Source organism: Carassius auratus, chromosome 45 (genome assembly GCF_003368295.1).
Source record: "Carassius auratus strain Wakin chromosome 45, ASM336829v1, whole genome shotgun sequence".
In the NCBI taxonomy this organism is placed as follows: domain Eukaryota; kingdom Metazoa; phylum Chordata; class Actinopteri; order Cypriniformes; family Cyprinidae; genus Carassius; species Carassius auratus.
This window is the reverse complement of record NC_039287.1, coordinates 8,542,403-8,568,443: the sequence shown is the minus strand read 5'-3', so window position 1 is coordinate 8,568,443 and position 26,041 is coordinate 8,542,403. Positions and strand designations below refer to the sequence as shown.

The following is a 26,041-nucleotide window of genomic DNA, read 5'->3' as shown; positions in this document are numbered from 1 at the left end:
TTTCCAAATCGAATATCGAGATTGCTTTTTTCAACCCCGGTGACAATCCCAGAACAGATAGAGCAATATAAACATTTCTTAAATGTTTCTCATTTTGAACAGCATTCATTCCTATCTGAAACCAGGTCAAAGAGACTTCTGATGATTTATTTGTTGTTGGGTTTTACACAAGGATCCACTACACTGACAGACAGGCTATCATCTTGCAATCTGGTGGAAAAGTGTCACACAAGCAGGTGCACTGGCAAAAATGCAAGTGCCTGCATCTTAAATATAAATGTATCTTTTGGAGATGACAGACTGGGGTTAGCTGTTGGTCATACTTTCTTATTTAAGACGCAATCTCTCTTTCTGAAATATGCAGAAATATGCATCGTTATGAAGTCCCATTTAGCTGTGCATGCATTCTGTAGTATAAGGGATTAGTTCACCCAAAAACAAACAGTTTATGAAAATTGACTGAACCAGGCCATCCAAGTTGTACTTGACCTTGTTTCTACAGTTTTGAAGAAGCTTATTATTACATCTTGCTCACCAATGTATCCTCTGCAGTGAATGGGTGCCAGTGGAATGAGAGTCTAAACAGCTGATAAAAACTTCACAATAACCCACAAGTGATCAACATGACTCCAGTCCATCAATTAAAGTCTTGTGAAGGGCAAGAATATTTGTAATAATCAAATGAAATTTTAAGGCATTTTAACTTTTAACTTTATGGATTACGGTCTGAAGCGACTTGTTTCTTACAAACACGCAGCATTTCACTTCACAGGACATTAATTGATGGGCTGGAGTCATGTGGATTATTGCAATGTTTTTATCAGCTGCCTGACGGCACCCATTCACTGCAGATTAATATTATCCACTGGTGAACAAGTTATGTAATGATAAAGTTCTCCAAATCTGTTCTGATGAAGAAACTCATCTACTTCTTGGATGGCCTGAAGGTGAGTACATTTTCAGCAAAATTTCATTTTGTGGGTGAACTATTCCTTTAATAAGAGTCAGAAAGGTTTTGAAAGCTTTTATAAACCTGATTCATTAAAGTACAGTAGTCACTAGTGTTTGAACCACTTATCAATCTGCCACCCACACTTACCAGTCCATTCGCATGTGCCTGTCTGGTCTCAATCATCTTCTCTGCTGTCATGTTGCACACTGACTGTTGGGCTTCTTTGATTCTGATGTCAAAAAGAGAACAGACTGTATTTTACGTAAACCGTAATGTAATGTTTCAAATGTTTTAATGCTGAAATTCACTAAAAACATTCATTCACTGCTTGTCAGAGCAGTTTTAAAGCACAATTTATGATGCTATAGATTCTCACGATGCTATTAACATATCACCTCTGTTTGGAAATGACCTTGTTCTCCCTTCCATTTGATCTTGAAATCATTGCAGAATTCAAACCAAAGTGTGGAAACATGGCCAGGCACAATCTCTTGCTCTCCAGAACATGGCTTCAGTCCAAAGAACTCCACTAGATCAGAGAAGCCGAGGAAGGAAAGAGATGATTTTATTTCCCAATATCACTTGATGTTCCACAGTAATTAGCTCTGTTTGTGCTGTAAAATGACAAATGTAAATCAACAATTAGCCAATAAGTACATTTGCATTTAGATGATATCATGATCAGTACCACGGTCAATTTAGAGCCAATATGTCTTCTATTACTTTAGGATCTTAATTTTTCCTGTTTAACAGCGATAATACACTGCTCTTTCATTCGTACTACAAACAGCATTATTATAGCCTTTCTACAAGAGCCTTAAAGACAATGTGGAAACTGCTTTACTAAGAAATCTCCTCTATTGCCGAAATCTCGCTGATTCCTATCTCTGCGTCTGTCTTCTGAACCTGACCAGCTATCTCACACAGGTACGGAGTCACAGACACTTATCAGGTCCCCAAAAGGGCACATGGCAGATATTCTTCATGACTGCAAGATGTGTGTGGCACCTTATCTGGTTAGTAGAGACAATCAAATAATTGTAGTAGGAAGAATGTGAGGAAAGGAAAAGCTTTGGTGCTATGTACACAAAATAACATAAACTACAAACTGAATAACTTTTAATTCTCTAGGTTTCTACAGCTAGTGTTGTCTTGTCCAGCTGTACTGTAGTAAATGAAAGCAAGTTTATATCTCCATATATCTGCCTCTATGATCTGCAAAACAAAACAATCCTGTATACAATCGCAGCAAACTTTTGTACTCCTTTCCATCAATCATCTAGAGAGGCAGGTCGTCTCAGAGACCAACTAGACTTCATATCTGAACAAGGTAGATGAGACGGACTGAAGAACAGAAGACTTAAAAACTACAGCTCCTCTTCTAAAAGTTAATGGGGGCTGCATCTTAGCATAGCTCACCGTTGGCAATGAAAAATGCAATTTTCTCCTTGAAGGGATGTATGTGCTCATGAGATGAGTCGGTACACATAGTTAAGACATCCTTTTCACAAACTGTACGAGACAAAAACAATAACTTTGGGTTAGAGTAAAGTCCCCAACCAGGTCCAATTTGAAAAAGTAATTCATTGTAAAACAAAGTTTACACTTACTTTAACGCAATATTTTAACCAAAAATAAACAGTCAGTCTTTTCTTTTTTTTTTTAAGACCACCAAGAGTGCTTAGTTTTTTTCCAATAACCCATATCTTGAAGAATAAATTCCATTATGGAGCAAGAAGAATCTCTAAAATGCTAATTTATTTGCAGATGCATTCACACTAGGCAATGTAAAATAAAGTGTACATTTATATTACATTAATCTGCTGAAAGATTTCTGAAGGATCATGTGACACTGAAGACTGGAGTAATGATGCTGAAAATTCTGATTTGCCATCACGTGAATATATATATATATATATATATATATATATATATATACAGTACATACCAAAAGTTTGGACACACCTTCTCATTCAAAGAGTTTTCTTTATTTTCATGACTATGTAAATTGTAGAGTCACACTGAAGGAATCAAGGGCTATTTGACCAAGAAGGAGAGTGATGGGGTGCTGCACCAGATGACCTGGCCTCCACAGTCACCGGACCTGAACCCAATCGAGATGGTTTAGGGGTGAGCTGGACCGCAGACAGAAGGCAAAAGGGCTAAACATCTCTCGGGGAACTCCTTCAAGACTGTTGGAAGACCATTTCAGGTGGATACCTCTTGAAGCTAATCAAGAGAATGCCAAGAGTGTGCAAAGCAGTAATCAAAGCAAAATGTGGCTTCTTTGAAGAACCTAGAATATGACATATTTTCAGTTGTTTCACACTTTTTTGTTATGTATATAATTCCATATATAATTCCACATGTGTTAATTCATAGTTTTGATGCCTTCAGTGTGAATCTACAATTTTCATAGTCATGAAAATAAAGAAAAGTCTTTGAATGAGAAGGTGTGTCCAAACTTTTGGTCTGTACTGTATATATATATATTTTTTTTTTTTATATATATATGAAAATAGAAAACTTTATATTATATTTATTTTTCAAAATTAAATTAATATATTATTATTAATAACACTTTTTACTGTATTTTTAATAAAATAAAATATATTATTGGTGAAACCGATACAAATTTGAATACAAAACTTATTTTAAATATTATGTATGTGAACATGTTTGTCACACTAGCTGTCACGGTTTTCGCTGCCTGAAGGAACACGGAGCCGAGGATAAACGAAATAAGGCTTTTATTATATCCAACACAGGAGATATCCAACATGGAGCACAGAGGTAGGCACACGTTAGTAGCAAATGAAGACCCGACAAAACAGAACTGAAAGGACAAGGCTTAAGTACAAAGGATAATGGGGAAACACAGGTGGATGGAATAACTAAATTAACAGGGACATGGAACACATGAGGAATAGAATAGACACACCTGGGAACTAATCAAACTAAACACGGAAGACAGAAACTGGGTCACTGGGGCAAAAACACTAAATGAGTCCAGGTGTGTGACAGTACTCCCCCCTCCCGGTAGGTGCGTCCTCGCACCGTAGAAACAACAGGGGGAGGCGTGGGTGGGAACTTGGGAGGAGGTTCCGGTGGAGGACGGACTCCCAGGAGGGGGCCAGCAGACAGGGACCACAGAAGGAGGAGCCAGGGAGGAGACGGAGGAAGGAGCCAGGGAGGAGACAGGAGCAGGAGGAGCCAGATGGTCCACCAGAGACCAGCCAGGACGGAGATCCAAGGTGGAGTCGACGGCGGGAGGAGCCATGGTGAAGGAAGGGTCGACGACACCAGGGGGCCGACAGGCGGAGACTGCACCGGTGGGTGAGGAGCCCAAGATGGAGCAGCACAGCCGCAGAGCCAGGGTGACGACGAGGATCCGGAGGGCCTAGGTGGAGCAGAAGGCTCAGGCGACCAAGGCGGAGGCGGGGTCCTGGCAGATCGCTGTGGAGCCGGAGCGACCGAGGATGGAGGTGGAACCGGAGGGAAGGAGGAGCCTGACAGAGCCAGAGGGATGGAAAGACGAGGTGGAACCGGAGGAGTGGAGTCCCGAGGCGGCGGATGGTCGACGACTGACCAAGGTGGAGCCGGAGGGATGAGGGAGCCCGGTGGAGCAGGTGGGATGACAGGCCATGGTGGAGACGAGGGAGCTAAGAGCCAAGGCGGAGCCGCTGGGTCGAAGGACCGAGGAGGAGTCCAGGGCTCGGAGGCTGGAGGCGGAGACAGGGCCTTAACGCGCCAAGGCGGAGCTGGAGACTGGCAGTCCAGCGGCGAACCATCGCGCCCCGATGGCGCGGACTGAGGGTGAGCTGCGGGACTGACTGGCACCAGCAGGGATGGCGAGGAACTGGCTGGTCTAGGAGGAGGAGAGAGGAGAAGGATGGGAGGAAGGACAGGAGGATCAGGACTGGACGGAACCAGCGAAAGAGGAGTAGAGGGACCAGCAGGTTTGGGAGGAGGCGGGAGAGGGAGGCTGGGAGGGAATACAGGAGACACAGAAGATTCAGGGCTGGGTGGAACCAGCGGAGACACAGATGATTCAGGGCTGGACGGAACCAGTGGTGAAACAGAAAAATCATGGCTGGGCGGAACCAGCGGAGACACAGAAAATTCAGAGCTGGGCGGAACCAGCGGAGACACAGAAGATTCAGAGCTGGGCGGAACCAGCGGAGACACAGGAGATTCAGAGCTGGGCGGAACCAGCGGAGACACAGGAGATTCAGAGCTGGGCGGAACCAGCGGAGACACAGGAGATTCAGAGCTGGGCGGAACCAGCGGAGAAACAGGAAATTCATGGCTGGATGGAACCAGCGGAGAAACAGAAAACTCAGGGCTGGACGGAACCAGCGGAGAAACAGAAGATTCAGAGCTGGGCGGAACCAGCGGAGATACAGGAAACTCAGGGCTGGGCGGAACCAGCGGAGAAACAGAAAACTCAGGGCTGGGCGGAACCAGCGGAGAAACAGAAAACTCAGGGCTGGGCGGAACCAGCGGAGAAACAGAAAATTCATGGCTGGATGGAACCAGCGGAAATGGAGCAGAGGAAATGACTGGAGGAGGTAGGAGTGGGAGACTGAGAGGTTATACAGGGGAATCAGGGCTGGACGGAACCAGCGGGGAAACAGGAAAATAGGGGATTACCTCCGTAGACCAGTCCATCAGATCCAGAACTTGCTCCATATGACTTTCAGAGACTGCAAACAGCTCACCCTCAGTCGCAGGAGTGTGGGCAGGGCTTTCCTCCACGCCCTCGATCTCCACGAGGACTCCCACGATGCACGGTGTTGCCGGCTCACACACCTGGTCAGTCGCGCTCTCGAGTTCCGGCTCCCTGTCAGTGGATGGCTCGAGCTCTGCGGCTGCGGTGGGCTCTGGCTCCGTGTAGCGAGATGGTGGCTGGCTGGGAAAAAAACACGCAGATTTCTATTTTCTTCTTTAGGTCGGGTCTTCTGTCACGGTTTTCGCTGCCTGAAGGAACACGGAGCCGAGGATAAACGAAATAAGGCTTTTATTATATCCAACACAGGAGATATCCAACATGGAGCACAGAGGTAGGCACACGTTAGTAGCAAATGAAGACCCGACAAAACAGAACTGAAAGGACAAGGCTTAAGTACAAAGGACAATGGGGAAACACAGGTGGATGGAATAACTAAATTAACAGGGACATGGAACACATGAGGAATAGAATAGACACACCTGGGAACTAATCAAACTAAACACGGAAGACAGAAACTGGGTCACTGGGGCAAAAACACTAAATGAGTCCAGGTGTGTGACACTAGCCTAACTCTTGGAGTGCTTTTTTTCAGGGATCAACCAGCTTTAGCAACCTCAGCTTTAGATGGTTTTATCAAGCCATATAAATTCACAGCTACTGTCGTCAAAGCCATTCGCACATAACTGATTACTTGCAGATGGAATGAAATGGCTTTTGGCTGATAAAGCAAATTCTGCAAGTGCCTTAATTACGACATCACTGCAATGAATTATGCTGATTACATCTGTAAAAACAATGATTACAGTAAATAGATTTTGATTATGAGCAGTTAATGTGAAAATGTGCAAGATGAGGGAATTTCCAAGTCTAAAAACCAGTTGAGCGACAGCATTCTACCGTAGGTATGTTTGATATTGTACTCTGTATGTAACTGTGACAAGCTAAGTAGAGTAATTGCCTTATTTTCCTAGTGTTATAAACAAATGAGAATAGTTATAAACTATCCCTCTAAACCCGTTTTGTTTGCACTTGTTCCCAACCTACCATCGAACAAGAAAACACAATAGAGCTGGAGCTCCACCTTTGACAGAATTAGAAGTTATCAAATGTCTTTTTCTCTGGTTAAGATCTCAGTTTGTTCACCGTCCAATCAGAGGATCAGGGGAGCCAGTCTCCTGCCCCAGTCATAATACACCCTGATGGGAACCCAGGACTGTTGGACATGCTCCATCTGCATCTCACTCCAGATAAGGCTACACACACTACTGTTTTCATTAAGCATTTGTGTAAACTGTGAACACAGCTGGCAATGACTAAGAAGTCGTGTATCTTTCCCACAGCATTGCTACAAGAAATATCAATTAATTACAGTCTAGCTTGATTAGGTCCTTATATATAAATATAACTTCCGCCATGCCGCCTCATAGCTACGTTCAGGTTTTCTCAACAGTGCACTGTGGCGAGCCAAACCACAATCACAAAGAGATCAAAAAGATGTCTGAAATGCAAACCAGATGAATCAGCCGTGGAGACTGAGAGCATTAGATGTGCTTCACGATGTTGTCATAATTGTCTCTGGAAAATAAAATCACAGGGACATTCCCTTTTTGTGTAGGCACACGGTGACTAATTTGATTAGTGCAGCACTTTCCTGCTCCGCAGAATAACATCGCAGACAAATGCGGTCACCTTGAGCAGCCAAAACCTCAGTAGGGCCGTAACTACTGCACCCAAGACACCAAAAATTGAACAAACACAGCACAAAAAAACAAAAAACAAAGACATGATTCTCTCGCAGTCATGAGGGGGAGTTCAAACAGCAGAAAAAATAAAAGGGAGAGCGCGATGGGCCAGATTTGGCAGTCTCTCCGTTGGCCGATAAGAAAGGCTTGTTGTTGAGAGGTAAAGAAAAGAATCTCTGACACACATCTGCAGGGCCACACTGAACTCGGACTGATACAGTGTAGCATGAGAACGGCGGTGCATCTCTGTGCAGATAAAGCCCATCCCACTGGCGATAAGCTGCTCCTCTCTCAGATTACATAAGCGCCAAAGCACTGTAGCCTCTGGCCCCTCCGGCGGAGCTAGAGAATCACACAATGCCAGAAGCATCTGATGGGCAGGATTAAAGTCATATCTAAAAGGCGCCAGGGCAAAATCACCCAGACTCCACTTCGTCTCTGCATTTGTCCGTGCACATGATGTACATACGCAAACATGTCTGTATATTCCACCTGTATATATGTCATTTAATAATGAGTTGTTGCTAACAGATGCTGGAAAGTCCTCAGGATTGAGCTGGAGCCATGTTGCAGGACTGTAGTCATTCATTCATCCACCCAAACCCATGTAATCTTGCTTCTTTTGAAGCTACAGTAAATCAGTAGCAGGCTAAAATCATTTCTGAAGCCCTTGAGAGTGTTTTTGGTAATTCTTACCTGTCAGATCTCTGCTCATCCTTTTGAGGTCCTTTGAGAGGTCATCAAACTTCACTTGAGAGTAAAAGAAAACATCTTGAGGTTCGGGCAAAGGAAAGATGCATTGTATGAGTGAATTGCATTTATCGTGTATTACTAAATAAATCAACAGAAAATAAATATAAAATTAATTAATAGAAAAATAAGTCATGTCACTGACCCTGAAAATAATGGGACCAGAAGTGTGTAGATCTACTCTGTGCAAAATAAAACATTGCATGTGATGTGAAGAATTACATGTTCATGCTTTACCTTATCAAGGTGATGCAGATAGTGGGACACAATGTAGTCCAACAGACTCATGTGGTTTTCCTGTAGATTTATAGATAGTTATGACAAAAACGTGCATCATCCTGTACAAACTGCTAGCAAACAGAAAAACGAATTGAGGTTCTATCAAACCTCAGTGTGTTTGTGTGCGGCTAGGGCCTTCACAGTGTCAGACATGGGCTCATAAAATGGATAAAAATGTTACCCTGCTCTTGACGTCTTTAAGTTTGGGAAGAATCTCAAACCCAAAGCCGTCGGCCTGTCCTCAAGCTCTGCTGTCTCCATTCACGAAGTTTCCCAGAGCAAGCACCAGTCCCATCACCTCCCTCACACTGTCCTTCTCCAACAGATACTAAATCACATCAACATGTATTTTGTGCATTTATCTTTTGTCATAATGAAGATGTAAGACCTCACTTAAATAAACGGCAGCTGCCTGAAGGGCTGTTTTTTGACAGCATTGAGAATTTACTGTTTGATAACACCTGAGGTCTGACCCCTTTGATAAGTGCCCTCATACCTTGCAGACCTGGAGAATAATCTCGGTCTTCTGCTGTATGGAGGCAACACCGTCAGTGAACTTTGACTGAAAAATTAAACAGTGAACTCGACTGGAGAACTCAGGGATCTGGGAGAATTCATACAGGATCCTGGAATGAAAAGCAATGGACATTTTTCAACCTGAAGGGCGTTGTGTTGAAAACACTACTCTGTCTTCGTCTGTCCTCAAATCAAGGAACCTTAGAGAAGTATACATTGCAAAAAGTGTCCTTCTAAGTGGCAACTGATGTATCACTAGTTGCTAGTTGCATAAAAAAAGTGAGTTATCTGTTGTGTTTCTGGAATATCTCACTGTTCAGGCTTGTCCAGTAGTTTGACCTGCTCCTCGTCTGAGCTTTCATAGAGTTTCTTAATCTTCTCTAACTCCTAAGGCTGAGCTCTCTGGGAGAAACAGAACAGACGCGTTCATATGACAACTGACCAATGATACGCACATAAACTTATGAAACCACACAGGAACTATCAATTATTTAGTTAGGTTGGAACTGGAACTACAGTGAAAAGCAGGGTGATACAGAATCTACAGACTTTATGTGCATTCTCTGAAATGATTTGGTTGAGAAATGTGAGTGGAATGGATTTAAATACAGTAAAATGGTTAAATACAGTAAATGGCATCGCACATTATTTACAGGCTCAGTTTAGTTGCTTTCTAACCTTTTCAGTGTAATATTCTGTACAGAATTGTGCTTTATATAAAATTATAATCTCCACATTTCTGCTTTTAAATCCTTCAAACACTAGCCTCATTCATTTTTATTGTAAACACCTCCTCATATCCTCCGTATTTGCTATTTTTTTTGCTAAAACTAGAGAAAGGGGTGCAGGATATTGCAGAAATCTGTGAATGATGGATGTTCAAGTTCTGTAAAAAAAATGCTGTTTTGGAGGCTGGGTTTCAGCGTAGGCCTGTACGTGAGTAAATTTCCAGTGTGGCAGGGTACTTACATTTTCATACAGGGCTTCAATAGCATCCAAGTCAACCACAGAGTCAAAACAGCTGTGTAAGGAAGAAGTATTAACCTCTAGACAAGAAGACTGATTAGTTCTTGGACATATGGATGTCATGGATGTGATATGCGAATGTAAAAGTTGCTAAATATATATTTGAGAGCTTTTTTCCTGAAGGAATTCACTGCTCAATTGACTAAAGTCAATAAAAACATCTGCCTGTCTGACTGTCTGACAGCCAAGCTGTGATGACTTCAAGATTGTCAACGTGAAAAGTATACGTTAGAAATAACGTACACACCATAAATGTGGAGAACCCAAAGAATATATCTAGTGGTAAACCACAAGACAAGTTAATTTAACATACAGCCAATTTAATCTTAATAAGAGCTGGAGCCAATCACATTGTTGCAAGACATGTCTCTATACACAGAATTATTTCAACATCATGTCTTAGCTTGCCTTTCGCTATCCAGGCCACACAAATATGTATCATTTTAACACGTCTGTTTGTTATTAGTGGAGAAAAAATGAGTCTGGATAGTATAAAATGACACTGTGCTGAGCTGGTGGTGGAGTATTTCTCAGCATAGATGAGGCTGTTCAGTGTCATTTACCTTGCTGGATGTCCTTCATCTCCAGATGGAGACCTGAGATTAGGATGCCCACGGCCTGAGAGCGCTTTCCATCCAGTAATTTAATGACCTAAAAAAGTTTAAAAGACTTCCACATTCACAAGACAAACCCTAGCACAGAAGTTAGATCAGAAGTTAAGTGCATACGAACACAGGGTCTCAAAGACTCACGCTTGTATTATGCAAAAGTGGAATAAATGAATAACAAAGGATCATTTGGGAAATTCCAAACCTCCATTATAAAATCAGCCGGCCAAAGGTAACAATGGCATGATCACATTTCATAAACAGGTCCATTTATTTCAAATTATTCCCATTTCCTATATAATTATATCATTTTCAAAGGTATTTGTGGGATCCTGATATTGCACATAAGCATTTATATAAAACTCGCAGATTCTATAAAGTGACAGTTACTGATAAATTATGTCTTTGTTTATAGAAAAAATTAATTGTAATTACCAGAGTTGACTGAATGAATGCATCAGTTATGGTAGTGTTCCAGTAATATATATTCGGAAGTGTTGGAAACTGCTCTATCTAGTGGACACTTCTCAGATCTGTAGTTTCTAAACATATTGAGAAATGCATTACATTTTTGCATTTTGGCAGACACTTTACCTTTTTTCATTAGTTAAATCAAAGCCACAACCTTGCATTTGTAATATAAATATCTATGTAATAATAATTGTTCTCTTCTTCGGGCATTAGTGCTACCTCCCTGGCTTTAGTTTTCTTCTCATAGGCTTCGGATAGGGGCTTTCTTTTGGTGGGCGATGTGGCTTTAGCACACAGTTCCGCAAACTCATTGGTGTTTATTATCTCTGGCTCTTCCAGATAACTCCATAGCATATTGTTCCTTAGAAAAGACAAACAGATGACAAGAGGATTTTATGTTTTCAAATATTTGACATTTTCAGCAGTTCCTGCTCAGTTTAATGCTTATCGCGATTGAATCTTCACACTTCAAAGTCACAGAACAGGCCATGACCAAAGCATTTCCTAAAACTGACATCTGTAAAAACCAAAGTTGCATGAGTTATTTACTGTTGCTGGTTAACCATGCCTAAAAGCAGGAAGAGGAAAATCAACAGCTCAATATGAGTTATCTGATTTGCTAAATTTTCTCTCCCATAAAAATAATTAAGGAGCCAGGACGACGGCACACAGCTAAGCTTGACTGGGTTTGCCTTTGGCTTGACAAAATGCTCACAGAGAGAGCAGAAAGCTTTCATGAGGAGTCAAATAACATTGCAACAGCACAGAGGTGGCTGGGGAGCCGAATGCCACAGAAATCCACACCGCCACTAGAGGTCCTGGAAAGAGTGCCGCTCGGCCTGTGGCTGGCCCCTCATGCAGACAAATGTCTGCAGTGGTCTGTCTTAAACTTCCCATGAGGTCTGACGAGGGAGAGTTGAAAATGTCAGCGTCACTTGTGGACATTGTGTGCATGAGGAATGTTAAGAACAATGGAAATGTTTCTATGGAATACAGGTAAAGTGGGAGGATGTTTTGTTAAGGTTTTATGTTTAGTTTAGAGCAGTCATTTGCTATTTAAAAGCACATTGTGTCAAGTGTTGCTATTGTGAACTAAAACTCTTAAAATGACCTCTTAAAATTGCTAATTGAAATAAAGCTGAAATAAAATAAAATAGAAATATTAGATGAAAAACTTAAACTTTTGAAACTTAAGGAAATGAAAATCAGAAATGTCTTCTTGGCAGCTAACTGAAATAAAATAAGTTTACACTGAAGTATAAAAATTACTACCACTAAAACTGAAATAAAAGAAAATTGAAGTTATATAGAAATGTATATATTTTTAAATAATAAACGACAAAAGCAATTATCAAGATTTCTAAAAAATAAAATGTAAATGTAAACTGAAGATATAAAAATAAAAGCTAATTCAAAAAATAAATATATAAAAAAACACTATAATACTGTATTAATAATACTAAATGAATACAGATTGTGCCAGTGGCTGAGCACTTTGTCATGTTATCTTAAAACAATGCAAGTGATGGATGATCAGAAGTGTCTAATTTTACCTGTACACAACTGACATATTTGTGTTTGGGTCAATGACATATAAGTGTGACCATGATTAAGAAAAGGAAAATTCTTTAAAAAATCTACTGTAAATATTTATCGGATATTTTCAGAGATGTATTTATTTTGACAGAGAGTTACGAGGGGCCTTCTTGAACATATTTTGTTATGCTTCTGCATGTTGAACGCACTTCGCCACTGCAGTGAAGTAATATTGTTGAAACTAACTTTTTTGAATAAGGCATAAAATGAACTAATAAAGGTTTCAAGGATTGCATCCTTTTTTTCATTATAATATCGAGAAAAACTAAACAAAAACGGACTGCTATGTTATTGATCTGCGTCAATTAAAATATGAGGTAAGGTGATAAGAGATACCTGTAATCTTGAATCTGTATTCGTGTCCATTACAGCGGTTTCATTGGACAGGCTGGCTCCAATGATGGTTTGTGAGGAGGATTGTCTGCCTCTTTACTGGGGAAGATACCAACTCCAGAAGGAGGGGGAGGGGGGACAGAGTGGAGGACGGGTGGTGGCAGACCACATCCTATCATTGGTGGAGGCGGTGGAGGAGGCACAGTTCCTGTTCTATCTGTGGCTGAGCAGGAAGTGGAGGTACATTAGGAGTACAAGGACCTGTTGGAGGAGGAGGAGGAGGGGTATTGTTGCTATTCATCTGTAACTGAAGCGATACAGGTGGAGGACCTGGAGGAGGGACTGTCTTTTGATTGCAAGTAAAGATTTTTGTTGAGTTGAGGTCAGCATTTTCAGGCAGGGGGTCAGAACTCCTGCTCTGGGCTTCCTTGGCCTCCTCAGGCTTAATGACGGTCTCTCTTTCTGTCTGAATACACACCGAGCGGAAGGCCCGTGGTTTGATGTTGTCTTCAGTGGACACAGCAACATCTCGATGAACTCTGCCTCAATCTTTGTCTCTCTCTTTGTAAGCTGCCAATGGTTGATCCTAGTCTGGACAGATCCACTTTGTTCTTCTTTTGCAACCGGAAGAGCTCAAGTTTGAAGTCGGCCTGCATCAAAAAGTCCAAACCACAACATATACAATTATATGATAGCAGATTGTGGGCACAATATTTGTGCTGTTTATTTTAAACCTAAAATAAATGTTATTCTCAAAAGGAAGTAAAGCATAACTATATTCAATATGCAGAAAGCATAAATTGTAGAAACACACTTTTCCTGGCAGAGATTTTAGATTCTTGATGCTGTTAGTAAAATGTTCCCATACACATTTGTATTTGTGAGCTTCTCACCTGTAACTTCTCCACCTCTTCATTAACATTCTCTTTTTAGCTGCAGAAGAGCTTCCTGGTGCTCTGAGAACATAAAACAAAGACATTTTGATAAATGTATCACAAAGACCATTAAATAGTGCCAGAAACCCTATAAAACAGATCTCTATGCCATAACCATAATATATATATATATAAAGATATGGAATAATATGTATGTATACACTTGTATAAAAAATATTTTTTACGGTATGTATACCGTTCAAAAGTTTTCTAATTTGAAAGACACCAAGGCACCAAGGCTACATTTGATCAAAAACAGTAATGCGGTGAAATACTACTACAACTATGTTTTGTGTTTTAATATATTTTAATTGTGTTATTTATTTCTGAGATGGCAAAGCTGAATTTTCAGCAGCTCTGACCCCAGTCTTCAGAGTCACACGATCCTTCAGAAATCATTCTAATATGCTGATTTTGTGCTAAAGAAGCATTTCTTCTTATTATAAATACTGAAAACAGTTACCCTGCTTATTAGTTTCATGGAAACAGTGATAGATTTTAAAATGTGCAGTGACTTACAGTTGAGGAATACAACAAGCAATACTTCATTTTACACTATTCTTTGAAGAATGGGAAGTTCAAAATAACAGCATGTATTTGAAGTGCAGGGGAATTTACAGTTAAAACCCAAGGACCAGATATGTCGCAATGAAGACCAGGACTCAGAGATGAGTTCAATTAATAATAATAATTTTACTTGAAGAAAATAGTTAGCAATTTCATCAGCAGAAGTCAGCTTCAACACTCTCGAAGGAGTTCGCAGGCCGCCCCCCGTACAACTCAAAATCAACCACAGTTATACCCTGACAGAGGATACTGATTGCGTCAATACATAAGTCAACAAAATTCTGATTGGTTCCAAAACCTAGATAAAACTCTCCAAAGACGTATATCTGATACGCTGGACACTGGCAGTTGATTGTTTGTCCTGGGACTGTCTGAGCTTCTCCCTGTACAGACAGATACTAACACACGTACACAGAGAACTTATCTAAAATTCAAGGCTTTCTAGCACTGGCGAGTGTCATATCATTACGGTTTGATACACACACATAATATGTGGACATTAATCTTGAGGAAAAGAAATACAGCACACATAAGGTTACACATTTCACTCTTGCTATAACTTGATTAATAGTCAAACAAGAAATCATGTAATAAAATAATTAATATCAGTATGAAGGATATGGCAAATCGGCATCCACTCCTTCAGTCCCCCGTTTTAGATCAATGTGGGGTCTGATACCCCACATCTGGTCTAATAAATGAGGTCAGGTGTAGTTGTGATGCATGCTAAGAATGCAGGCTGTTGGTCAACTTAAACATGTGCATATACTTAAGATCTCTGGTACTGGCTGACATTTCTAGTAATAAACACATTATTTTGTACAAAATACTTCCCATAATCATTCTTACTTCCCATATACATTCATCTACTTACTTAATCCCACAATATCGGCACTTGCACTAGTCTTTCTTCACATAATGTCTTTTCCAGTGAATTATTCTGTGTGTCCCTCTACCTGGAAAAGTGTCCTCCATCCATATATACTTTCATCAACATATCTTTGTAAATACCTCTCTTCCTACTACAGCTACTTCACACTTTCCCTCTAAAACAAAACATTTATCCAACAGCCTTAAGACTAAATTTGCATATTCATTAACCAGATTTAACAAATCATTAAAGAAAACCGCATACACTTTAACCATATTCTTTTTTTTTTTTAACCCTTAAGAAGGATATTTGCCTTATGTGTTTTCTTTTAGCATGTTTTATTCAACTATGATGAATTTTAGTTAATTTGGTCATATCTTAAAATAAACTCATTACAATAAACGTATATTATTCTCTGGAAGCCGGGCTAAATGAATAACCACTGTTATTGCATTCCTGACATATGTCAGACCCTCAGTCACCTCACAGATACCAAATACAGACATTGCTTATAACCTAAATCCCAGTAAAGATACCCTTATTTTATGAAAATCTATAATTTTCCCAATCAATGGTGCAATTAGAGTGATTGAATATCCATTTTACCCTTTCACTCCAAACTTGGTGTTAAAAAAAAACACAAAAATAAACAAAGCAAAAATAAGTAAGATCAATATTGAGCCATCTTTAAAAATAAAAATAAAAATAATCATAATCATTATTTCCTCGAAAACCTAGAGCAGTTCCTAGTTTTTTACTTAATAGCCCTTTTATTAAGTTTTACTTTCACCACGAATCCAGTTGCAGTCATCATAGTTCACATGCTGTTTAAACATACATGAACCATTAAACTAAACTTGTCATAGTTAACAACATTCGATCAAAATTAAATTTTAAGTATTGAAGTGTCTAACTTCAAAAATACAACTAACCCGTCCACTTATTGTCATGCATGTATTTTTATACCATGACATTACGGTTAACCATACTCATTGCCTTTTTATGACCTTTTTTTTTTTTAATGCAAATCTTGTCAATTATCATACCATATTACTGTACTTACTCAGACTATATTAATGACACATTCAGAGGCAAATCATCAATACTTCGTATAAAGTCAATTTAGTTCTCACTGTTTTGTTTTGCTTACAGGTTAGCTACGTGATCAATGTCTTAAAAACCCTTCATTCATGTTTGTCATTTGGCAGTGATATTTATTTACTCAAAATTATTATAAACTGAAAAAGTGCAGACAGATTTCCCAATACTATTACTAAATGAACAATACTATTACTTAGTTCTAAACGGCCAAATATTTATTAAAGAGACATCCTCAGTTTCTGTAAATCTGTATTGAAACAGTATACATTATCAAAAAGCCCTGTCAGTGTTCACAATATTAATTTGATTTGACTTGACCAGGTGTTCATAAGCAGCTCCATAGAACCTATTACAATTGTGTTGTTTTAAACAAAATGTATTTATTTATTTATTTATTTTGCTGTGCTATTTCAATTAATTCAAACCTTATGTTATGGAATTCCTCCATTAAGGGGCTATCCCAGGAGATCCACATGTTTTTGTTCAACTTATCTCTGTTCTACATAAACCAAACTATTGCATCATTCAGACCTTGAGGAGCCACAAAGCCTTACAGCTGCTTTTGCACTATATTACATAAACAGGATTCACTCCTTTGTTTTCCCACCAGGCTTCTTTATGTGAGGGTGCTCTCTGGATAATTTGGTTAGTGACTTAGCCAATCTGTCACTGTTTTTCTGCCGTCAAGTCTAAAATATTTACCTTCACCATTCAAACAACAAAGTGTTAACTTGTTAAAATTTAGACCCTCATTTAAATTTAGGCATGGATTTTAAACCCATTTTGGACGGCAAACTTAAATTTCACAAATTCAATCATATAAACACTCTTAAACATATTAATCCAGAGATGATTTAAATCAGCATTATAAAAGACAAAACAAGTCATTATTACCAGTAGCAGACAGAGCTGGATAACCAATCCACTTAAAGCTCGTCCCATGTTCGGCATTGTCTTTTCATTAGTTTCACTCAGAATTATCGACTTCTGTAAAGTAATTTCACTTAACACATCTGTAATGATAAAACACTCATTCCAGAGGTTAGTGAGTCTAGTGACACAATTGAAACAAAACAGGAACAGAATCGTCCCCCAAAAATATATAGTAGCCATCCTCGTGCATGCACATACTTAACACATTAATATTTTAACAGCTCATATTTAAGGTTTGCTTTTGGTATTAAATCGGAAGGATTTAAACTTAAACATTGTCTGTGCATATTACTAGTTTGAACCTAGTCTCTTATCTAATCTCAAAGTTTGCCTCATCATTAATGATTTTTATTTTGAGTAAAATCAGCTGGGTTGTTTTGGTCTTAAAATCATTGCTCTCTTTTGGTTACTTTTACTTAACAGGCCGATAAGAGAAGCAGAGCACCATCCCTGCCTCCACTGAAGCACTCTCTCTCTCTCTCTTACTGTGCAAAATATTATTTATTTTGACAATTTGTGCCAAACTTTTACTTAGTCTATAATATCTAATTCATTACAACATATAACCCTAAATTATTCAAATAGGTTAAAAATGTCAAAGTTTTTATATCTCAAATCTCAGTTTAAACTGTTTAATATACATAATGCTAGGAACATTTCTTTAAAATTATTTTTACCTTACATGCTTGATTCCCTTAACCTTTGTTATCTAAACCATCTCTTGATTAAGCAGAAGCAGTCTTCATTTTTAGCCACCACCATATATCTTGTTATCATCTTGTGTCATGCCTAATGACCTGCATGAGTAAAGACTATGATATAGACATATTAGTTCAATATAATTTTAGCCTCATAAGAAATTTTGTCTCAAAATAATGTCTGTCATCACATGGTCTCAGATGGTTCTTGAAAGCCCATTGCCATTAACTCTTTATAAATAAGCTCCTTGTCCTCAGGGTGTGATCCCCTGGCATAGTTGCATCAAGTTGTGGACGCTTGTCACAACAATCAGTCAAGGAATGCGGTTGCTGGTGATCAGGTCTGGAGGAGCTCACATTTTGAGGCAGATTGCTATACTTCATACAGTTCCCCTCTTAATGATGCTCTAGGCCTATCAAGCATCTGCTCAACTCCACTACCATCTCACATATAACACCTCCCTTCAGGGCAGGTGCCCAGTGGCGGTGACCCCCTGCCTTAGGTTGTCCCCTATTGGCCAGAAGAGGATCTTACCCGTCATTGAGAAATCACCTCATGCACACTGGTAACCACTCTTTCCCGTTGAAACATCCTCAACAGTCTTCTTCCAGAATCCAGTATTTCCTGCAGCTTAGGAAAGGTGCACTCGAGAACCATGAGAGCCATTGACAGCACCTACTAGTGTTAAAACATTGAAAAGGGTTAATCAAACTAATATTTAATTGCTAAAATCAGTTGGATACCTCCAAACTATCATGCTGAGATTACTCAGTCAATTTATTTTTCACACCCGTCCATTCATTGTAATTTTCTGTTGCTTCTGTAGCTGGAGCCAACAGGCCCTGTATGGTGGTGGAGACTAAAATAAGACAGATAAGTTACTGGTCATAGAACAAATAGCAATACAACTGTTTAACTATTCAAAATTATTACATCTATAGCTCAGGGTCTGTATTATGATTTTGAAGACCTCATGTTTCATCAACAATTGCTCCTAAATTGTTATTCATTATTTTTATAATCTCTTATTTCTTATATGCATTGGGCAGTTAAACATTTAACTACCAATTGCCCTCTTAATGCATTAAATCTGAACTCTTTTTATCATGTCCTTTAGCATCTCAGTGCCTATGATTTGACTGAAACACTGTGCTGTACTATAAATATCTTATCACTTAAACACAGGCTCAGATAAAGGCATTTTAGCTTACTTTGAATGAGAGAGAGAGAGAACTCTGAGGGATTCAGGACTCGTAACAATGCATTTTCATTCATTTTTAACCTAATTTCATCATACTATCATTTTACAAAACTTGTCAGAAATTATATGCATTTTAAAAATAAACATCTTTATATTTGTATTTTTACTTTATTTTCGCAACTCAAATGTTTCTCAAAGTTCTTTGCGGTCATTGTGATTACTTTTACATCAACTTGTATTTATTCATTCACTTAATTCTGGCCATGGCTTCTGAATTTCAACATTGGTTTTAAATCTGTCAGAGGTTATCTGACCCAGGTATATTACTTTGGGTCTTGCTAGCATGCTGTCTTCAAAGTTACTTTGAAACCCCCATTTATGTTACTTGTTTACAACTTTATCATCTCATAAACAAACAATAATTTTCTTTTCTCTTCATTTTATTTTATTTATTTTATTTTTATGATGCTGCGTGGCTGCAATTTTGCAATCCAACAATAAAATTAATCTTTTGGCCAAACATTAGTAAATATAGGAATTACAAATTTTCCACTCAGAACATGTCTCTGGTACTTTTACAGCTTAAGCCAGAATCATGGTGGGGGCCAGCATGAGATAAACAATGGCTTCATTGTAGTCAAAGCAATTTTATCTTTTAAAGCAAAACATAAGCTTCTAAGTTTTTCCAAAATGCCACTGCCAATTTGTGTGCCTTCAGTTTTTTTTTTTTTTTTCACTAACCCAGAATTCTGTTCAGTATTCCTTGTCAGGACTTTCAACAATTATATAAGAACTGGAACAGATCTTATGATATCATTCTTTGTCATTTGAACCTTCTATGCACAGAGAATCAGATTAAATCATCACTCAGTTACTTCTGGGATTATTTTTAACAAATCGGCACATACATTTATAAATGTTTATTTCTCTGGTTCTGTCTTTGTTTAAAGCCAATCAATTTTTTTGTTTTAACTTTCCAATCAGAATCAAAGCTCAGACTGATCATTCTTTCAATGAATTCAGAGAATATTTTTAAAGTCAGAGCTTCAGAGCCAAACTGTTTACAGCATTTGCTCTCTTCTGTTTCATTATTTCTATCAGGGCTTACCAGGTTACCTAATTTGTCAGTCATATTTCTATCATAAACCAAAAACATATTGAGGCGGCGATCTTACCAACAGCACTTGACTTCTGCGTGATGAAATTGCAAAGTATATTCCAGAATTTCCATATACTGGTCCAATTCAATCAGGGTCATGAAAACTACATTTTAGCTCTTTTTGGGGTTGTTCCTGAGGCATCCCAGATCAATCAATACTTTCCCTTTGCATATATCCCTATATTTTTATAGGTGCACATATGAATTATCACTATTTATTTTTAAACACTAATTTTGGATACTCTTTTCCCTAACCACTGACCTGGCCTATTTCTAAGCTCGGGGCGCCCCTGTCTGTAATGGTGGGTGATCGAGAGTTGGAAGAGCGAGATACGACTAGAACCCCCGTCTAGCGTCTTACATTCTTCTCGGGATTTCCCATACCCCTACTTTGGCTTCCCTGGCCGTAAACGCACTGCCCTTTATGGCCTCTCGTGCTTTTCGGCTTTCTGTGCTTGACCCAGCACTGCCTATTTACGGGTTCACATGCCTGTTAAGAATGCGTTTTTGTCCCCCCTGGACTGTGCACACCTAGAAAATTTTTACGTCTCTCTCTAAGACCCATAGGTGTGCACCTGTTCCCTCTGTAACTGTACACATCTCTAAATATCTTATATCAAGACCTACCGATATGTACTTGTACCCCTTATACTCACAAGGTTACTTATTTACAGGTATATTGTGACACCAATTTACCTTACTCCACCCTGGAGCTGGTGTCTACCCCCTCACGTCTGAGTGAGTCTATCGTTCCTCCTTCTCTCGACCCCCTTCACTTACAGACAGTCCCTAACCAATAATATTAAATCTAAAATCTTTCCTACCTTGGTTTGATGATTGATCAGGGATGTCACCAAAGAACTATTGCCCGCCGATCCTCCACCATTAACTGCAGGGGAATTTACAGTTAAAACCCAAGGACCAGATATGTCGCAATGAAGACCAGGACTCAGAGATGAGTTCAATTAATAATAATAATTTTACTTGAAGAAAATAGTTAGCAATTTCATCAGCAGAAGTCAGCTTCAACACTCTCGAAGGAGTTCGCAGGCCGCCCCCCGTACAACTCAAAATCAACCACAGTTATACCCTGACAGAGGATACTGATTGCGTCAATACATAAGTCAACAAAATTCTGATTGGTTCCAAAACCTAGATAAAACTCTCCAAAGACGTATATCTGATACGCTGGACACTGGCAGTTGATTGTTTGTCCTGGGACTGTCTGAGCTTCTCCCTGTACAGACAGATACTAACACACGTACACAGAGAACTTATCTAAAATTCAAGGCTTTCTAGCACTGGCGAGTGTCATATCATTACGGTTTGATACACACACATAATATGTGGACATTAATCTTGAGGAAAAGAAATACAGCACACATAAGGTTACACATTTCACTCTTGCTATAACTTGATTAATAGTCAAACAAGAAATCATGTAATAAAATAATTAATATCAGTATGAAGGATATGGCAAATCGGCATCCACTCCTTCAGAAGTATAAATCTCTTGTAACATTGTATCATTTGTGACTTTCGATCAATTTAATGCATTCTTGCCTGTTGTATATGGGACGAAGAATTGGATATCCATCAAATATTGCAGACGTAAAATTTCCAATAGATGGAAGTGGTGGGACTATTATATAGGGATGATCACTGCCTTATTTAGAAAACCATGGGAAAAACTGTCAAGAGAACTAATTTCCTCAAGTATTATTAAGACATTTGACAATACCACTCTGACTGTGTGTGCTGTGGCTGTGGCTGTGGCTGTGGCTGTGGACTCCACACCCTTTAAATCTATAAGACACTGCAGTAAAGGCAATGGAACTCTCAGCAAGGGGAGATCATACAACTATAAAGTATTAAATGTGCACATTTATGTAAATTTCAATGTTGCAAGATTAGTGAATGCATTGCTGAGAAAACATATAGTCTTACAAGTATCAGATACTGTGAAATTGAGTTATTTCATCTGTAAGAACACATTTTGGTTGGAGGTGTATTGGAATTTGTTTGGACAGTGTTGTATCATTAGATACTAAGGCACAGGAGCAAACATTTACTCTCCTGTAATGTTAGCTTCAGTGTATTTTAGACCAGCTTTTTCCTCTTCATCTTTGGGTTTTGGTGGAGGCCAAACAGTCTGATGCCTCAGCCTACGACAAAAAACAGTCACTCACAGTTAATGTGCATTGTACCGTTGAAATATTTTGAGTTAAAGGACCTATTAAAATAAAATAACTAAACTAAAAATAAAATGATTACACTTTGTACGATGCACATAAAATAAGACTTTTCACATGTATTGATAATGAGTTCATTCTGATAAATGCAATCATCTGTTCACTTCATACTTTGGAATCAGTTGTTTCTTTGTTGTCTGGAGACTTGCTTGAGCTCCTTTCAAAGAAGGCTTTGAGGACATCTTTGTCCCTGTTGATCTTCCTCTTTACAGTGTCCAGATCCACGTGATTTGAAATGTCTTCTTTGGCAGATTTAACTGTGAAGAAAGCCTTAAATGCACCTAGGGCCGTCTCTGCATTTGTAGATTTGTTTGTTTCCTCAGACTGGGGAATGGCTGACTCCTCTACAGTTGTCTCTGACTTTTCTGCAGGGTCCTTACTGATTGGAGACAGTGGGGGGCTTGTGATGGTCTCTTGCTTTCTCTTTCCTTCCCCCTTGCTGAGGAATTGCGTAAGCTGTTCTAGGAAGTCTCCCTTGACTTCTTTCTTGTTAGACTGATCGGTAAAAAGACCTCTTTTGGCAGGGCTTTGGGGTTGCTCTGGAGTGTCTTTTTCCTCAAGGGTTTCTTTCTTGGGGCTGAGCAGCCCGGTAAAGAGGGCTGACAGTTGGAGCGGGTTTTCTTTTACAGCTTTAGGGCTTTGAAATGTTGTGGTCTTCTCGGTGAAAGATGAAACTGTATCTAACATTGTCTCTTCTTGTATTATTTCTTCTTTGTTCTTTTTATTAATTTTTCCTTCTTAATGCACTTTTATCACCTGTTCCTCCAGCTGGATGTCTGAAGATAACAGTTCAGGTTCCAAATTAGTCTTTTTATTTAGGCCAGATGAATGATGTTCTTCAGTGTCACAGAGGTCAGAACCTTCTGGAATCTCTCCTCCAGTCTCAGAATGTTTCATTTGGTTCTTCTGGTTTGTGGTAGATGGACGGACATCTGCAAAATTGCTGTCATCTCTGGGTTGGATCTTTTCAGTATCAACAGATGATTCTGCAGAAAGATCTTCAACTTCACAATATGTTAAAGTAGTCTGAAAGTCCATGTTTGTGGATGCCTGGTCGTGTTTAGTCAGAGTGTGTTCATTTACACCAGCTTAGACTACCTCTGGAACATCTAAAGTTTTGAAGATTTCCATCAGCCTCTATTTTGCTCTCAGCAGCAGATACTTCCTGCTGAATTTGCACTGACACATAATTATTGTTATTTGTTATAATAATTATTGTTATAATTATTGTTAATAATTATTAATTATTGTTAATTATTGTTAAGGTAATATCCATTGTACAGAGTGCTGGGTTATCAAGTTGTTTGTCCAGTCTGTTAGCACTGTCACAGGCCGAGACCTCGCTAAGTGATTTAGACTGTGTGTCAGCTTGACCATCTGCTACATCCTGGTCATTCTGGCATGCTGCTGATGTTTTATTGTACTTATCTCTATGGCAGTCAACATTCAGGTCCAAATTCACTTCCTCCTTTTCTCAAGAAAAATCTATTTTTTTAACATTCTGATGGTCTGATCTGTTGACATGGTCCGTTGTTCTGTCTTCCCCAGCCTCTGTTTGAAAGCATGCACTTGATCATCGAAACCATCCTGCCTTTGAACACAATTTTTTTTATCATTAACATCTTCTTTCTCAGTCAAAGAATGAAAAGAAGTCACATTTTGACTCTCTTCAGTCAGTGTTTAGAGTTTATTGTTTTCACGATGAGTAAAAAGGTTTGTTAATTTATCCAAAAATGAATTGATAGGCTTACTCTCCATTTCCTTCCGGGACAGTCTACAGCCTCTTTAAGATTTTATTTAGTCTGTCTGTACTAAAACAACCATATTCCACAATTAAATAAAACAGAAATCAAAGTCAAAATTCAAAAAATCCAGAATTAAAACTAAAGTGTGCAAGTTTGCCATTACAAAAAGTCCAGGTTCCTTCCATTAGCCTTCCCAAGTCTAGCCAACTCAGAATTTCCAGTGCAGACAAATTATGCATATGAATAACTTTTATATATTATATTTTACTGCTTTAAAATAATGTTCTGTTTTACTAAAATAATTTGAATTAAAGTCTGGAGTGCCTTTTTTTGCAATATGCTGTCCTTAGTTGAAGTTTCCAGAATAACGAATGCCAGGAAAATGTGCATTAAGTGGCAGAGATGCTGGCTCTCATTACAGGAGAGCTCAAGAAAGAAAAAAAAAAAAAAAAAAAAAGAAAGATATAAATAATCTGCAAATGACACTCCAAATAGTGCCAGCGTGCAGTTTGGTCATTTTGCATTCTTTCTAGCCTCTTCATTCTTTTCCATTTTGGATTTTGTAATGTCTACTTGCTTTTAATCCACAATTCACAACAAGAATTCAGTGCATCCACCAAAACATGAAATACATTATACATAATTATTTTTTTTAAGCTCTAAAACCCCTCATATTACTTAACCACTTACGCACTTAATTTATTTGGTCAAAAATGCACTGGTAATTTTCTGCCCGGACATTATCTGCTTTTTAAAGGATTATTTTGATACGGTATACAGTATTCACAATCAAGCAAACAAATCGAAACTGGGAAGAGCTAAGAGAGTGGATTTTCTTAAATTCAGGGCTTGCAATAATCATGAGTAAACAACAGCTACTGTTTTGTGACATTAATAATACACACTAATACATAAATTAATATACAATAGTTAGCTAAATGCAAGTCTGTCACTAATAAATGAGTATTACATACTCATTTATTTAATAACAGTGTGGTCGGGGTCAAAAGAGACATATGTAGCACTGATGACCTCATCTTCTTCACTTTGTTTGTGTTTGGACACATACAGTAGTTGCACAAGGACACATTACCAGTGTGTTCACATGGCCACTTCTCCTCTGCATGCACTCTGTTCTCACTCTCCTCTGTGGAAACACAAAAACAAAATTATTCATCCTCAAATTTTAATATCCTCAAAATAACCCACCAGACAGGTGGCTTTGGCTTTGGACTCTACAGCACAAAATATAATAAATATGCATTAGCTGTATGATGAATGAGCCAAAGGTTATTGTCAGTTACAACTGCAGGTTCAAATACAGATCACAGCACATGATTTTAAAATATACTTGTGAACATTTAAAAAGAGATAAATGAAAATCCACCTGCTTATTTACTTTCTTCCTCATTTCATAGCCGACAGAAATACACAGACTGCCACAGAGTGGACAGTGATGTGTACTGCAAGTGTAAGATAAAGTGACAGTATTGTCTCAATTCAGTTCATCTTTTTCATTTCAAGACAAAACAATTTCTATATATAGCAACAATACAATACACTTGACACTCTT

The 26,041-nt window shown here is 38.7% G+C and overlaps 1 pseudogene; it reads right to left on the bottom strand.

Annotated features, from left to right (window-relative positions):
• Nucleotides 1–306: 306 nt before the first annotated feature.
• LOC113062691 (formin-like) lies at nt 307–24,481 on the bottom strand (annotated as a pseudogene).
• Between the last annotated feature and the right edge of the window lie 1,560 nt (nt 24,482–26,041).